General features: G+C 40.8%; 1 long non-coding RNA gene across 1 annotated transcript in view; it reads left to right on the top strand.

Annotated features, from left to right (window-relative positions):
* Positions 1-14,168, top strand: part of LOC125484184 — a 36,486-nt gene extending 22,318 nt beyond the window's left edge. The window contains exon 3 of the long non-coding RNA XR_007263022.1: positions 14,110-14,168. This is a non-coding gene — a long non-coding RNA (uncharacterized LOC125484184). The remainder of the gene's footprint in view (positions 1-14,109) is intronic.
* Positions 14,169-14,946: the final 778 nt, after the last annotated feature.

The raw sequence follows: 14,946 nt of genomic DNA, 5'->3' as shown, positions 1-14,946 counted from the left end.
AGTTTAGTGACCCTTCATCAGAACTTTGTCAGTTCTTCCCCAGTCAGATAAGATTGGCTTAGAGTGAATCAGCAACTCCATACCCTGTTTGCTTTCTCAATGTAGTCAGTGTAAAGTGGGTTGATAATTGAGGATCCCGGTTTCACATAAATGGTGAAGACAAATTTAGTCCCTTACCAGTATGTATGATATGTCCTTCTCCTGTTGTGACCAACCCCTAGGCGAGGTTCCCCAAGTCATATGGTTCCAGACATGACGGGCAAAACTGTTAAGTTCCCAGGTGAAGAGGAATGAAATGGCTCCACTTTACTTTCAAACCCCCTCAGGTGGTTGCAGCAGGGTTAATTTAAAAAGGATCACTTCCCTTGTGGATACTTTTCTCCTGGATCCAAATATACCTATATTTTAAAAGGAGCTAATTTTAACCAAGCTTTCTTTCTTTAACAAAATGAGTGAGTGTATTACTTGCTACACATGAGAAGAAATAGCAATGCAACAGACATACACAGACGATAGAGATAAGTCATGAATCCACAAAGATACAGGTTTTAAAAAGTAGATATATGGATCAATCTCTGAATTGTGACTGCATCACTTTTTTTAAGATTCGTGGTTTGGTAGGCTGATTGATGTTCCTTTGTCCTGATTTCTTTTTTATGTGGTTTATCTAATTCAGATTGAGAAAGAGCCCTCTTTTGTCTGCAACACAGCAATTTGTACGAGATAGGATGTGATCTCTGCAGCACGCCAATGCTCAAGCCCAGGATGCCATAGATGGGTGCATTCAGTCCCACTGGTCCACTCCAGTAGAGTTGAAATTGGCATTTTAACCCCTGTCCTTAGGCATTCTTAAAAGAGAAAAAGTTCAAAATATATCTGCAGTTTGGGACATTATCCAAAGAGGATGGCTTGCTGTTGAGCAGGGCTTCATGAGCTTCTCATTATGTTTGTAGTCAGAGGAGATCACGGACCAGTCTGAAGTTTTTTTGACACCTTTAGGTGCTACCTCACTAGCACACAGATTTTTTTTTTCACATGTACAGTTATCTTCTCTCTACAGCAGAACTTCTTTCAGCCCTTAATTCCAAAATATATTTTTTAAAAGCACACATGGTATTTTGGGATTCCAACTGCTCATCATAATGCTATCCCACCACCAGGCAATCTGTACCTTATTTCTTTCATGTCTCCAGTATGTACCATTGGAGGCAATAGGAGTGAAGAAAGAGCAAGCTACCTTGGTGAGACTTGATGGGATGACTAACAAGGGAACCTTATGAAGCCCCTGACAATTTTTTACAGTTGACTACGGTATATTCAATTTAAAGCAACTGCAGTGTTCTTTACAATCAAAGAAGAAAATGAATATTCAAGAATTTCCTTACATTACCTAAAAAAAAAATTGCCAGCAATTTCATTCATACAAATGTAAGTAGTGAGAATTGTTTGAGACCTCGTTGCCATTAATTAAAAAAAACTGGTGCATCTTTTAGCTCAGCTACTTCTTCCTGCACTGTCTCCATTTGGCGTGGTTTCCTTAGTTTCCAAAAATCTTTTGACCAGTGTCCTAAATAGTTAATAATTGAGACAAAAACCGAAATCACTGGAGAAACTCTGCAGGTTTGGCAGCATATGTGGAAAGAAAGCAGAGTTAATATTTCAAATCTAGTGGCCCTTCAGAATTGTTTCCTCCCTGCCTTCCATTTCCAGGCTTATAGTTTTTTTGGGGGGTGTGACGGCCGATGTTCCTTGTATTGTCTACATCCACAATCAGTTATCTCCTTATTTTCCATTATTAATTACCAGACTCACTTTTTATATGACAAATGGACATTTTTAGATCTGTTCCTATTGAAGTATCTATAGAAATTAATATCTGTTTTGTACTTACAGATAACTTTGATACTTTATTTTTCCCTCCTCATTATCTTTTCGTCCATCTTTGCTATTTTAATAATTCTGTACAATGTTCTGAGCCGCCACCCAACATTATACAATTCAATGCCTTTTCTTTCAGCTTAATTTCATCTTTAATCTTTTCAGTTAACCATTGATGGTGAGTCCTCCCCTTATTGAAATGAATCTATTCTGTGTAATCTGCAATGTGCCCTTAAATGTTGACACAGCATCTCTATTGACCTATTCCTTAACGTAATTTGCCGGTCCACTTTAATGAGCTCTGTTTTTACCACTTCATAACTGCTCTTATTTAAGTTTATAATACTAGACTTGCACCCACTACGCCCTCCCTCAAACTAAATGTCAAATTCAATCATACAATGATCGTTGCTACCTAGGGGCACCGTTTACCATGATTAATAATTAATCCCATCACATTGCACAATACCAAGATTAGAGCAGCCTGCTCAGCTCCAGAACGTGCTGTTTTAAGAAATCATTTTAAAAAACGTACCATAAACTCCACCCAGGCCACATCTACCCATCTGATTTTCCAGTCTATATATACAACAGTATCTCCCATGATTACCAATTTAGCTTTTTGACAAGCTCTGATTATTTCCTAAATAAAACAAAAAAATTTGGATGTTGAAAATCTTAAACAAAAACAGATGTTCCTGGTGAAACTCAGCAGGTCTGGCAGTGTCTGAGTAGCGACTGGACCCAAAGGAAACTCAGCAGGTCTGGCAGCATCTGTGGAGAGACTGGACCTAAAATGTTAACTCTGCTTTCTTTCCACTGATGCTGACAGACCTGCTGAGTTTCTCCAGCAGTTTCTGTTTTTGTTTCTAATTATTTCTTCCTTTATATTTCAAACTATAGCGTAGAAGCTACTATGTCACTCCCACAAGTGATTTCCTACCTGTATAGTTACCCAGCTCAACCGAACTGTTTCTTCTTGTTTCCTGAACTGAGATCATCACTGTCTACTGTGCTAATACCATCACTAACAGAGCCACTGCTCCACCTTTTCCCAGCTTCCAGGATTTCCTAAACCTCCTCTAGCCTTCAGTATTCACACACTGTTGTCTCTGGAGTCTTGGCAGACACAGCTTGCTCAGGAACAATTTTGAGAAGTTTTTGCAATTACTTTTTCAGAAGAACAAATAAGTTTCACTCTGAACTCAGCAAGATAGCTATTTTCAAAAATAGGAGAGATTAGCTGGACAGACCTTCTTCATAGCTTCCTGTCCCCCAACTCCTTTCAAAATACTAAGTACTCACCAGTCACTGTTTAAACAGCAGAATCTACAGCAGAACAAGTAGTTATCACGAGTAGTATGGCGTCTAGGAAATCCTATTTTTTTAAAAAAAACTCCAATGTCCATAACTACCTTTCAATGGCCTCTTTCTAAAAAAAAACACCATGTATAGCCCCACAAAACTTGAACTAAGTCAATTTTTCCACAGTTCTTCGAAATCTAATTCCTCCAAGGAACATTAAACATGAAGTTTCTTTGCAATACCACATGTCAGGGAGCTCAGATTTGCTGTGACAATAAATATTGTGTTCATAATCCACAATCAGGCATCACTGAGTTTCATTGAAACCCCCAGACGTTAAAAGCCAGTGTCAGACTTTAGAGGTCCCAACAACATGATCATTCAACATGATCATATAAACCTGCAACCTCATGGAATGATTGAATACCTAGGCCACCAGATGCTTTTGCAGTTACTTTTCTTAACACTAAACCTTGGTGTAATCCCAATGTCTGCAGCTGAGGTGCAGGTAGATTGCTAATTGTAACAGCTTACCATGAAGAATTAGCTTGACATAATGCAAATCTGTTTCCCCGCACAGTGTCACATGTCTCCTGTTTATCCCGTTCTTGTCATCTGATTGGAGACACTCCCTGTAATACTGGCCTTACTGTTTGTAACTCCGTATTTCCCCTGCAGTGTGATCAGTTCAACCACATCCTCCTCTTCAAAGGTCAATATTAAGACAGCACCAGTTATTTAATTAACTCAAAACTCATTGACTTCCACATAATAAAATTTGGATCCTTAAAATCTGATTAAGTTTGAGGGAGAAGATTTATTACAATTTTTAATTGTATTAATAATGCACTAGAGCACCACCAACCACACTCTCACCATCCCAAACCCACGAACTTTAAAATTGGAAATTGAAGCATTCAAGGTGAATTGGTGTCAGGATTAGATTCTTAACATTTTTAGCCCATCCTGCCACCCTTCTATCCTTATAGGTGGGAGATAGGGAGGTATCAAAAATTCCATTCTCACTGACATTAACTTTAATCCATTGCAAAGAACTCAGGTTAAGTATAGCAAAGGTGCAATGTCTAGTCACATACATTGTTGTTGCCTTTGATTCAGTCATTGTATGGTTTCTTTTTTAAAAAAAATCATTTCAGACATGATCATCCTTGGCAAAAAGCAGCAATTAGTAGCCATATCTAATTGCTGTGAAGAAGATGGTGGTAATTTGCCTTCTTGAACTTGTGATAGCATGCTCAAAATGCTCATAACTATGGAGTTCCAGGATTTGGATCCAGCAACGATGAACTTTGTACCATATGATACTCAATCTAACTCTATCCCTCATCTTTCTTTTCCTCTGGGAATGCATTTCTTTTATAAAATTTTGTACGCTTCACAAATCTTTCCTTACCTATATCTGACGTCTTCCCTCAGGGTAGAAATCTTTCCTGCAGATGGATTCCCTCATGTTTGCACAGGAACTGTTTCGTGTTTTCTCTCTCAGTAGGCCTGAAGAGTGAAGAAAGTGTTAAATTGATTGATAAGTTCCCTCCTTATCCCATTGTGAGTGAAAGAATTCTGAGAATCAACAGACTATTCATTTGTCACATACAAAAACTAAAGTCCTCAGAGTTCTGGATAAATAATATAACAGTATTCAGGGTCAAATTTGCAATAAATTGGTATTTGAGGGTCATTCTGAGTAATGATTGACAGGTTGCTGGGCTAATTTAGTGGTTGGTTAATGACAAGAAATCTCATATAATTTCTACTTGCACATTGTAAAAATTAAGCAAAGCTGCACAAAAATGTCAAGGTGTAGATCTTTACCCAACTCTCTTCAGAATTTGTCATACAACTGCTCCTATATGAATGTGTTTAGTAATGGATGAAGGTTACTAATTTAGCTACAGTGCTTATGGGCATTCAATTACTCTTCAATGTTTCAGTGCATAGTATATGTATTTTTGTACTGACTGACAAAGGATTCCCTCAGGATATCCCCAACCACTTCACAATGGATTGAAGTAATTTTGAAATGAAGTCAGCCCAGAAACATATGGAAATTCATGAGTAACATCTGGTCATCTAGCACCTTGGTGTTGTCAATCTTTTATTCTATTCTGATTAGTCTTTTGAAACTAGGAGTGCGATTTTGCCAAAGGGTTGGAGATTCACTCCAAATGCGGTTTGGGTGGCCAGAATGCAACGGACAGAAGTGGCACCTCCCTGAGATATTACCAAGAGAGGTTTGGTGGCCAATTTAGTGGGTGGGCATTTCACATTGCTAACCCATCAGAGGGCCAACAGCTCCAGAACCCCAGCAGTGCCACTGAGAGAGGTGGTCACTGCTGAGGGAGCAAGAAGCACGTGAGGGTCCAGCAGACAAGACCCCAAGAACAGAGCCAGATGTGGTGGGAGAGGGCGTGTGGTGTCCTTGAGTGGCAGTGTTGGGTTGCCGAGGAATTAATTTCTTGTTCACGACACCGCTCCCTGAACCATGCAGCCTGAGAACAGCTAGAGGCCTCCCCACATGGCATGAGGGTGGAGTGGTATTTTTTCCACTGCTTGCCAAATGGCAATGACATGGGAAAATTGCCCTTAACTTGTCCATTATTCATTCAAACAGCAAGCTGCCACCATTTCTGTTGATGGGAGACTTCCCCATTGGCAGGACTATGGTGGGAGTCTGCCACAGTGTGGCGCTTGGCATTTACCTAGCAGCTTCCCTTTTTCCCCTTCAACCTTAGTTCCTTGATGTTGAACCAAATTGAAGGTACCATTGCCGTAGGACGGTGAAGATGGAACATTGCTGCCCAGTTGCGTCCCTGAGCTATTGAAGAAGCAGGCTGTGACGATGCAAGAACAAAAGAACTATGGAAAACCTCAGCCGGCCAACGCATAATCTATGAAGAGGGAGCCATTTCTGATCAGGTTAAGACAATCGACCTGAGACGTTAACTCGGCTTCCCTTCAGAAGGTTGAGGTTTTCCAGCTCCTTTTTGTTCTTCTATCAGTCTTCCAGCATCCACAATATTTGTGACAAAATGCACCAGTTGCTTCCCTGTGTCTTCACAGAAGGCAGTCAAGGAGTGTGAAATTCAGAAAAAGAGAAAATGTAATATGGTACAAAAGTATCCACTGAAGGGATGAATTGCTCAGAGTGTGAAATTTGGATTGTAATCAAGGCTAACAAAGCCAAAATACACTGATTGTCTGAAGTCACTGACAACAATCCAGATAAGTCAATGATTCTAAGGTATTTCCTCCCCCATTGCGATTAATTTTATTAGTACAAGCAGCAATTATTTCATAGCAATCATAAATCTGTTAGATGTTTTATGTCATTTTCTAACACAGTTGAGGAAAGTTATTTTGCGGTCCATATGTCTATAGATTATGAATAACTAAAACATTGATGCCTGAACTACAATTCAGTTGTTAATTTTAATAACATTGCACTTTTACATTAGGATATATCTGATTAGTTTAAAAGTGCTCTTTGTTTTTACAAAGAGAAACAGCCATAATTTCAGAAGGATTAATTGTGTGTGTGTGTGTGTGCGTGTGCGTGTGCGTGTGTGTGTGTGTGTGTGTGTGGAGAGGCAAGAATGTTCTAGTAAGGTTGGACTTCGTACTCACTCTACCAGCTGAGAGTCTTTTTAATCGTTTGGAAGATTTGATCTGATTTACAAGCGTGAACAAGTTTGAATCTGACCATTAGTTAACAGAAGTCAGTTGGACAGTTGTTCAGTGCATCCTAGTTTCTGTATGAATCATTTATAAATGAAGAAAGCAATATTCCCCTTCTCTCCCTGATTTGCCTGTTGAAACAATAGAGGATGTAGCATAGCTGGCTTCCAGATCGTAGAATGAAATAGCAAACAGTGGATCAGCCATGTTCATGATGAATGGCAGAGCAGGCTCAAGGGGCTGAATGGCCCATTCCTGTTCCTACTTTATTTGATCTACAACTGTCTCAAAACATTGCACTGGATTAGAAATAGAAATAGATTTTATTGGAATTAGATTAATCAGACATGATTTACTCTTAATAAAACCTGATGATTCTCTTCGATCAGCTCATTTGTTTAAATGCTCAGTCATTCTCTCCCCAGTGTCAGATACAAATAGTTTCACCTACAAGGCTATGGACTAAGAATAGAAAAGTGGGATTAGGCTTTTATTTACAGCTGGCACAAACACAATGGACCAAATGGTCTTGTTTTGTTTCTTAAATTTCTATGAATAAATGATTCTAAATGCCATTAAATTGTTGGACCTGCAGTTAACTGCTTCTCTTTCCCTCTATTAAAAAATGGAGCAACATTAGTAAATTTGCAATCAAGCAGCGCAATTACTGAACCAAGAGCTTTGAAAGGTGCCATAGAAATCACATTTTTTTTTGACCAATTGAAATAAAATCTTGGACTGAATCTTACACTTTTTGTTTTGGCTAAGTCCACGTATCATCAAGTTTTTTGCAGGTTTCTCCGCCGCAAGTCCTAGCAGGTTTTCTTGCCGTAACTTACAAAACTTTCTTCATTAACTGGCTACCCCATTCGTCAGACCCAATTCTGCATCCATCTTACCGTACACCTTTACCAGAACAACTCGCCACTGGATAACCTGGAATTGACTGGCATCTCTGGCGCTTGCACCATCTTTAAAAGCCCATTGTGCATCCAGACAAGTGTTGTCAATCTGAAGCTGCCCTGCTCAGTTCCTGGCATTTGCCCTGGACATGGCAGACAGGGGAAAATAAGTGGCCCACTTTGCAGGCAAGCACCTGGAGGTCCCATTGAATGAGATGGTGCAGAGGCAGGACTTCTCCTTCCCCAGAGAAAGTCATGACAGCAGACCATGCCAGCCTAGTCCAAGGTTGTCTCCTGAGTTAAAATTGACCCAACATTGTGGTGAATGCCAAGCAAAGTAGGAAAAAGGTCAATGAACCCGCACCCACCAGGGTAAGTGCCACCATCTTCTCTCTGATGTCTTGCAGAGCTGAATTCCAGGGGTGAGGTGAAAGTGATAGCCCGTGACATCAAGGTCGCATTCGACAGTGTAGCATCAAGGTGCCCTAGCAAAACTGGAGGCAATAGGTATCATGGGCAAACATTCCGCTGGTTGGAGTCATACTTGGCACATAAGAAGATGGTTGTGATTGTTGCAAGTCCAGGTTGGAAGTCCAGCTCCAGGTCATCTCTGCAGGAGATCCTCAATGTAGTGTCCTGGGATAAAAAGTCTTCAGCTACTTTATCAATGACTTTCCCTTTCAAGCCACTCATCATCCTGCCTTGGAAATATATCGCCATTCCTTCACTGTCATTGGGTCAAAATCCTGAAATTCCCTCCCTTTCGGCATTGTATGTCAACCTGCAGCACATGAAACTAATGTGGTTTAAGAGGCAGCCCACCACCACCTTCTGAAGGACAACTAGGGACAGGTGATAAATGCTGGCCTGTCAGCAACATCCACATGTCATGAGTGAATAAAAAAGAACTGTCTGTCTCTGCTACTGTACCCAACTCCCACCAAAGCTCATGCTTCACCACTGTCACTATTGCCTGTCATATCTTCTCCCACTTGCTATCACCCCTCCTCACCCAATCCCCGACCACAAACCCTGCAATGCCCTCCGTGCTGCCTACTCATTTGCTTGGGACACCTTTCCACTTTCACCAACAGTAACAGCCTTGCCACCCAATTTCATCTCCCTTTATATTTATCTGTCATTCCAGAAGGAAAACAGCCCATGATATGGTAGAAAGTGTCAAGATGACCTGTAACTTGCCTGACATTCAGTTCCTTACTTTTTATGACTGACACTGAGCGCCCAAGTGCTAACTCGCTGTTTCCAAGCTCTAGCATTGGTATCAAAGGCTGCCCTTCACTTACAGTGCTGGGGCTCCTGACTGAAAGCCATATACCATCACTGACCTAGAAAGTTTGAATTACAAGGAGAGGCTGGATAGGCTGGCACTTTTTTCACTGGAGCATAAGGATTTGAGAGGTGACCTTATAGAGGTTTATAAAATCATGAGGGATATGGATAAAGTGAATGGCAGGTGTCTTTTCTGTAGCTGGAGGATTTCAAGTTCGAGGGGGCATATTTTTAAGGTGAAATGAGAAAGATTTAAAAAAGACATGAGGGGCAGTTTTCTTCAACAAAGAATGGTTTGTGTGTGGAGTGAACTTCCAGAGGAAGTGGTGGATGGGGTACAGTTACAACATTTAAAAGACGTTTAAAATGATCACCAACAGTCTGTCCTGGTCTTCTCATGTCAGCATAATGGTCAAGAAAGCACAACAAAATCTCTACTTCCCAGGAGGCTAAGGAAATTTGGCATGTCCACAAGGACTCTTACCACTTTTTACAGAGGCACGATAGAAAGCATTCTATCTGGGTGCATCACAGCAACTGCTCTTCCCAAAACTGTAAGAAACTACAGAGAGTTGTGAACATAGTCCAGTCCGTCACGTAAAGCAGCCTTCCATTCATTGACTCCATTTGTACTTCCTGCTGCCTCAGAAAAGCAGCCAACATAATGTAACACCCTTTCCACCCTGCTTATACACTATTCCAGCACCCTCCTCCATCAGGCACAAGATATAAAAGTCTGTATGCACATACGAATGTATTCAAGAACAGCTTCCACGCTAGATTAGACTTCTGAATGGACCTCTCAAATTTTAAATTTAATGTTGGTCTCATTCTCTGTGCACTTTCTATGCAGCCATAACATTGTATTGTTCGTCTGTCTTTTACCCTAATGCACTTGTATGGTATGATATCCCCGTGCTGCATGCAAAACAAAACTTTTCACTGTACCTACATTCATGTACAATAATAAATCGAATCAAGTCAAAGACATTTAGATAAGTACATAAATAAGTAATCGCTGGAGGTTTACGGGCCAAATTTAAGTAGGTGGGACTAATTTAGTTTGGGATTATGGTTGGACCGAAGGGTCTGTTTCCATTCTCTTTGACTCTATGACTCTATCACCCATGAGTTGACTGGGGACTGTGGAGATCCATGACAAGCTTATCTTTGTGCCCATGCTAAACGGCAAGACATGACAGAGTTAATATAAGACTGGGATGTCTAGCTAAGGTGGCAAAGAACAAAGTGGGTGCTAAAGCAGGGATGCTGTGAGTATCTAGCTAGCCTGAGAGTGAGCGAGTGGTATGACAGTCAGTGAAGATCCCAGACATTTAGCCTGGTCCAGTGCATGAGCTGGATGTGTGTCCCTGAGCACACAGTGTCGTCACTGCGGTATTACAGTGATAGTTACTGGTGTAACCCAAGGTGCAGCAATGAAGTGCAAAGACGTCCTGTAATTGAATCGAAGATAAATCATGAAGGTTCTTAGAGGCTGGCACATATTGGATACCGATGTCTATGGATGAGGGGTGCGTGTGGCTGATGCCCATGGAGATTGCCTAGAGATGTTAGTGCCCAGTGGATGCCATTTCGAGCAAGTGGCGAGCTGAATTTGCCAGGTATCCACTCTGGTTTTCAAATGATGTTTTCTCAAAATTTGCTTTGATTGGCACGTTTGGTAAGATAGGATTTGGATATTAATGAGGCAAGTTGTGATATTAATAGGTTATTTCATAAATGATAAACCATTTAAATGGCAACTCACTGCTGTTTAGTCAGAAAGTGGCCCTACCACTTGTCAAAAGCACAGCCCACATTACTCAGATTCTGATGAGATCTGATTCACATGGAGAATGAGGAGATGGCACAGACATTGAACAAATACCTTGTGTCTGCCTTTGCAGTTGAAAACACAAGTTGTACACCAAAAAGAGAGGGTAACTTAGGTGCCAAAAAGAATGAAGAAATAGCAGTAGAGAAAACGAACAGAAGTAGCTTAAGGGGCTAGAGTCTGACAAATCCCAAAGGTGTCATTTCTTAATCCTAGAGTTGCAAAAAGAGATAGCAGGTGGAATTTTACCAGAAATCAACTCAGAGTCATTTTCATCAGTTTCTTGGAGGTTTCCATTCCTAGAACGTTCTCTCACGTGATCATCCCAAACCCACCTCTGTAACTAGGTGCGATGCTAGCTGTATTTCCCACTCACCATAAACGAGGTTGCCACTCAGGTCAGTACAGCCTCCATGGTCCAGAGAAAGACTAACAGTGCCAAAAGAAGATCTATGCCTTCCAACTACACAATACCCAGTTTAGCAAGGCCTATTCTCTTGTTGGTTCCTCAAAGTGTTGATCCAGAAAACTACACAGCACACACTTCATTGGGGAGACAATGGCCTGAGGTTGTTATCACTGGACTGTTAATCCAGAGACCCAGTTAGTATTTTGGGGACTTGTGTTTGAATCCCATTGCAGCAGATGGTGGAATTTGAATTCAATACAAATCTGGAATTAAGGGTCTAATGATGAGCATGAATCCATTGTCCTTTAAGGGAAGTAAGCTGCCATCCTTGCTTACATGTAACTCCAGACCAATAGCAATGTGGTTGACTCTTAACTGCTCTCTGGACATTTAGAAATGGGTCATAAATGCTAGCCTAGCCAGTGGTGCCATCATCCCGTGAATGAATTAAAAAAGTAGTTCAGGAATTCCTCCTGTATGGAATGATAACTGATTTGTTTTGCCCAATCTTTATGCAGACTGAAGTCACCTGACTCTTGAAGTCAGTGACCTTTCATCATAATTAGAGCTATACCTTTCTGCTGGTGTCTTCAATTTCCTGTTTAGTGCCTTCTGCTAAAATTACTACTAGAGTTGACTGGGGTGTATATACATCGACCACTGTCAATTTCCGACCCTTGGTGTTTCTAAACTGTACCCAGACTCCATTTCACCAAAACTAATATTCATTTTCATTACCATATTAATTTTACTCTATAACCAGCAACGCTAACCCACTTCCTTCTTCTTGTCAGTCCTTCCAAGAAACTGAATACCCCTGGATCCCAGCTTCAGACATCGTAGATGTCTTGGTTTCTGATTTACCAAAACACTCTGGATTCTGGAAAAGTCTGAGTGAAGTGGAAATTAGCAGTCGTAACACTGCTATTTAAGAAAGAAGGAGGAGCGAAAATAAGTAATAATGCCAGTTAGCATGACTTCAATCAGTTGGGAAAGCGCTTAATAAAGTCCCTTCATTAAGTATGTTTCAGCAATGCACTTAAAAAAAAACATCGTATCATCTGATTAACTCAACATGGTCAATCCAGAAGAAGACATTCCATGATGGAGGCGGGATAGTTGCAGGTAAGTCCAAGGTCGCCCTGGGGCCAGGCATGTTTGACAAATTTATTCCTTTTTGATATCTAACTAGTGAGGTAGGAAAGAGGAGACCAACAGCTGCATAACATCTAGACTCCCAAGAGGCATTTTGTAAGGTGTCACACTGATGTCTAATAGATAAGAAAAGGGCTCTGGAACTGAAGGTAATGTATGAACATGAATAGAGAGTTGGTTAACATGCAGGACGTAACACTAAGTATTGTTGCGACTATGACTAGAGGAGTGCAAAGGATTCAAAGGTCAATGTGAAGGTTGAATTAATCTCAGGGATGTCTTTAAGGGACTTTCAGGACAGATGTGACCATCCATTCTCTTGACAGCTGACCAGCCAGCTTGACCACCAAACAAATTAATAGACGTATTGGTCACATGTGGGCAGGCCTTCTGGTGCCTTCACCCCAATGGGCAATATTCCAGGAAGGCTGTTAAGGGAAGTAGGTGGAGATGGGGAACTGCATCCATGACATGATACCCACCTTTATGAACAAAGCCTTCCCACATGACAACCACGTACACAGAGATGAAGTGGAAAACAGCAGTTAACTGCTCGAACAGGTTTTGTGTTCTTTCTCGGGAAGGTTTTCTTTTAAAAAAGAATAAGTCCAGTGATTTCACAATGGGTTGACTATGATGTCATAAACACAAACAACAATGAACAATAGCTGCTGTGTGTCTTCATTTCATGTTGAGACAACATGAAGTGAACATTGTAGACTTTTAGCTGTGCAGTTTCAAGTGCGCATCGCTTTTTTTTTCTCTCCCTCATCAGTGCAATTAGAACTAACACTAGTTGAAGCAGAGAGAAAGGAGCAATACCTTCGTGGTATCACTCTTGGTTGTGAGAAGAGTTTGGAGGTAATTTGAAATCAATTTGTACTGGACAGTATTTGTAAAGAAATTGGATTTTAGTACAAATTTCAAAGACAGGAAAACTGGAAAAATGATGTGAATACGGGGTAACCCGATTGAATTAATGCGTATATGTTGAGGTTCGCAATGGTTCCAGTACTTGCCAAAACCAAAATTATATTGGCCACATTTTTGTGTCTACTCTTTGGAGCAAAATGTTTCTTCCGGTCTTTGCTGAAGGTGATATCAGCAGGGAAAAATGTTCATCTCGGATGACCATAAGATCCCATTATCACAACAATTCGGAAAAAAAAATGGAATTCTCCCGTATACATCATCTACTATTTATCCCTCAATGAATGTTGTTTCAATGGAGAAACTAGTCATTACCAATTGTTATTCATGAAAACATGCTGTCTGCATGTTATCCAGTGCCTTTCCTACATTACAGCAGCCAAAAAGTAGTATTTAGATGTAAAAGACCCTTTGGGAAATCGTTCCAGATGTTCAAGGTGGTGGATTACAGCAAAGCTTTGTTGAGTTTCATTTTGACCTGAAGTATCTGAAGGGTGATGTCCTGGCTGCTCAGCTGACAAGTTAAAGTTTTAAGTTGTCGAAGGAAGACCAAGTAGACAGTGAAGGGGCAAATGAATATTAGACATATGTAATGAGACTGAAGTCAGCAGTTGATATTTTTTGGTCCAGTATTTAAGTTTGATCGTACTCTTTCTCTTTTCATGTTGAATTTGGCTTTCACTTTTATGGTGTTTTCTTTTGTCTTTTAGGTTTGACGATACTTCATATTTCTCAATCCACGGACTCCAACCCACTTTGATTCTGAAAGGTATGAGTTATCGTTAATTTTTCACAAAGCATAAGCTTCAATCCAGTTCCTCGTCTCCCTACGTTCAGTCAGGCATTGACTCACTTATTCTAGACCTTGCATGGAACTTTGCCTGCTCCTTTGTTCTATTTGCTCATACTCATCTCTGACATATCTGTCAAGATAAAAACACCAGCGGTCCATGACACCTGTGAAAAGTAGTAGTTGTTGACCTTGCATCAATGGCAGCAGCCTGACCCTAGAGTCAGACAGTTCTTAGTTGTAATAACACTGAGCACAATGAGGACTGATGTGGCAACCCCTTTGAGCGTCCTTGACAGATAGTGTGAGCAAAAGTGACCAGACATCAAACTGATCTCCGTACAGTTTCCTAGCTGTTTTCTCCCCACTCCCCACACTGGGTTCAGTCTCCCACTGGGCTGACTGTGACCCACTCACAGTACTGCAGCGGTATGGACTCTGAGAACATGACTGCCTCGGGTGTCCAAGTGGCAGTGCCCATTACCCTGGATTAGTGTCAGGGACTGCTCTTGGCTAACCTATCCTGAATCAAGGTTGCCTCCCTTGCGTCGACTGTGGATTTCTTCCTTTAGAGTTTGAGACAGTTCTTCCAGGATGTGCGAGGTGTTTTTTTAGGTGAAAGCTTTGTTCAGTTTTATTTTGAGTGACCTGAAGTATCTCAAGGCTGAAGTCCTAGTTTTAATAACTAGCATTTCAAACTTTTACTTATTTGAGGAAGAGCAGGATGATATTAAAACAACAAGCAAATCATAGATAG

The sequence above is a fragment of the Rhincodon typus genome, chromosome 10 (assembly GCF_021869965.1).
Source record: "Rhincodon typus isolate 14 chromosome 10, sRhiTyp1.1, whole genome shotgun sequence".
NCBI classification, from domain to species: Eukaryota; Metazoa; Chordata; class Chondrichthyes; order Orectolobiformes; family Rhincodontidae; genus Rhincodon; species Rhincodon typus.
Note: the sequence above shows the minus strand (reverse complement) of the source record. Positions and strands in the feature narration are given on the sequence as shown.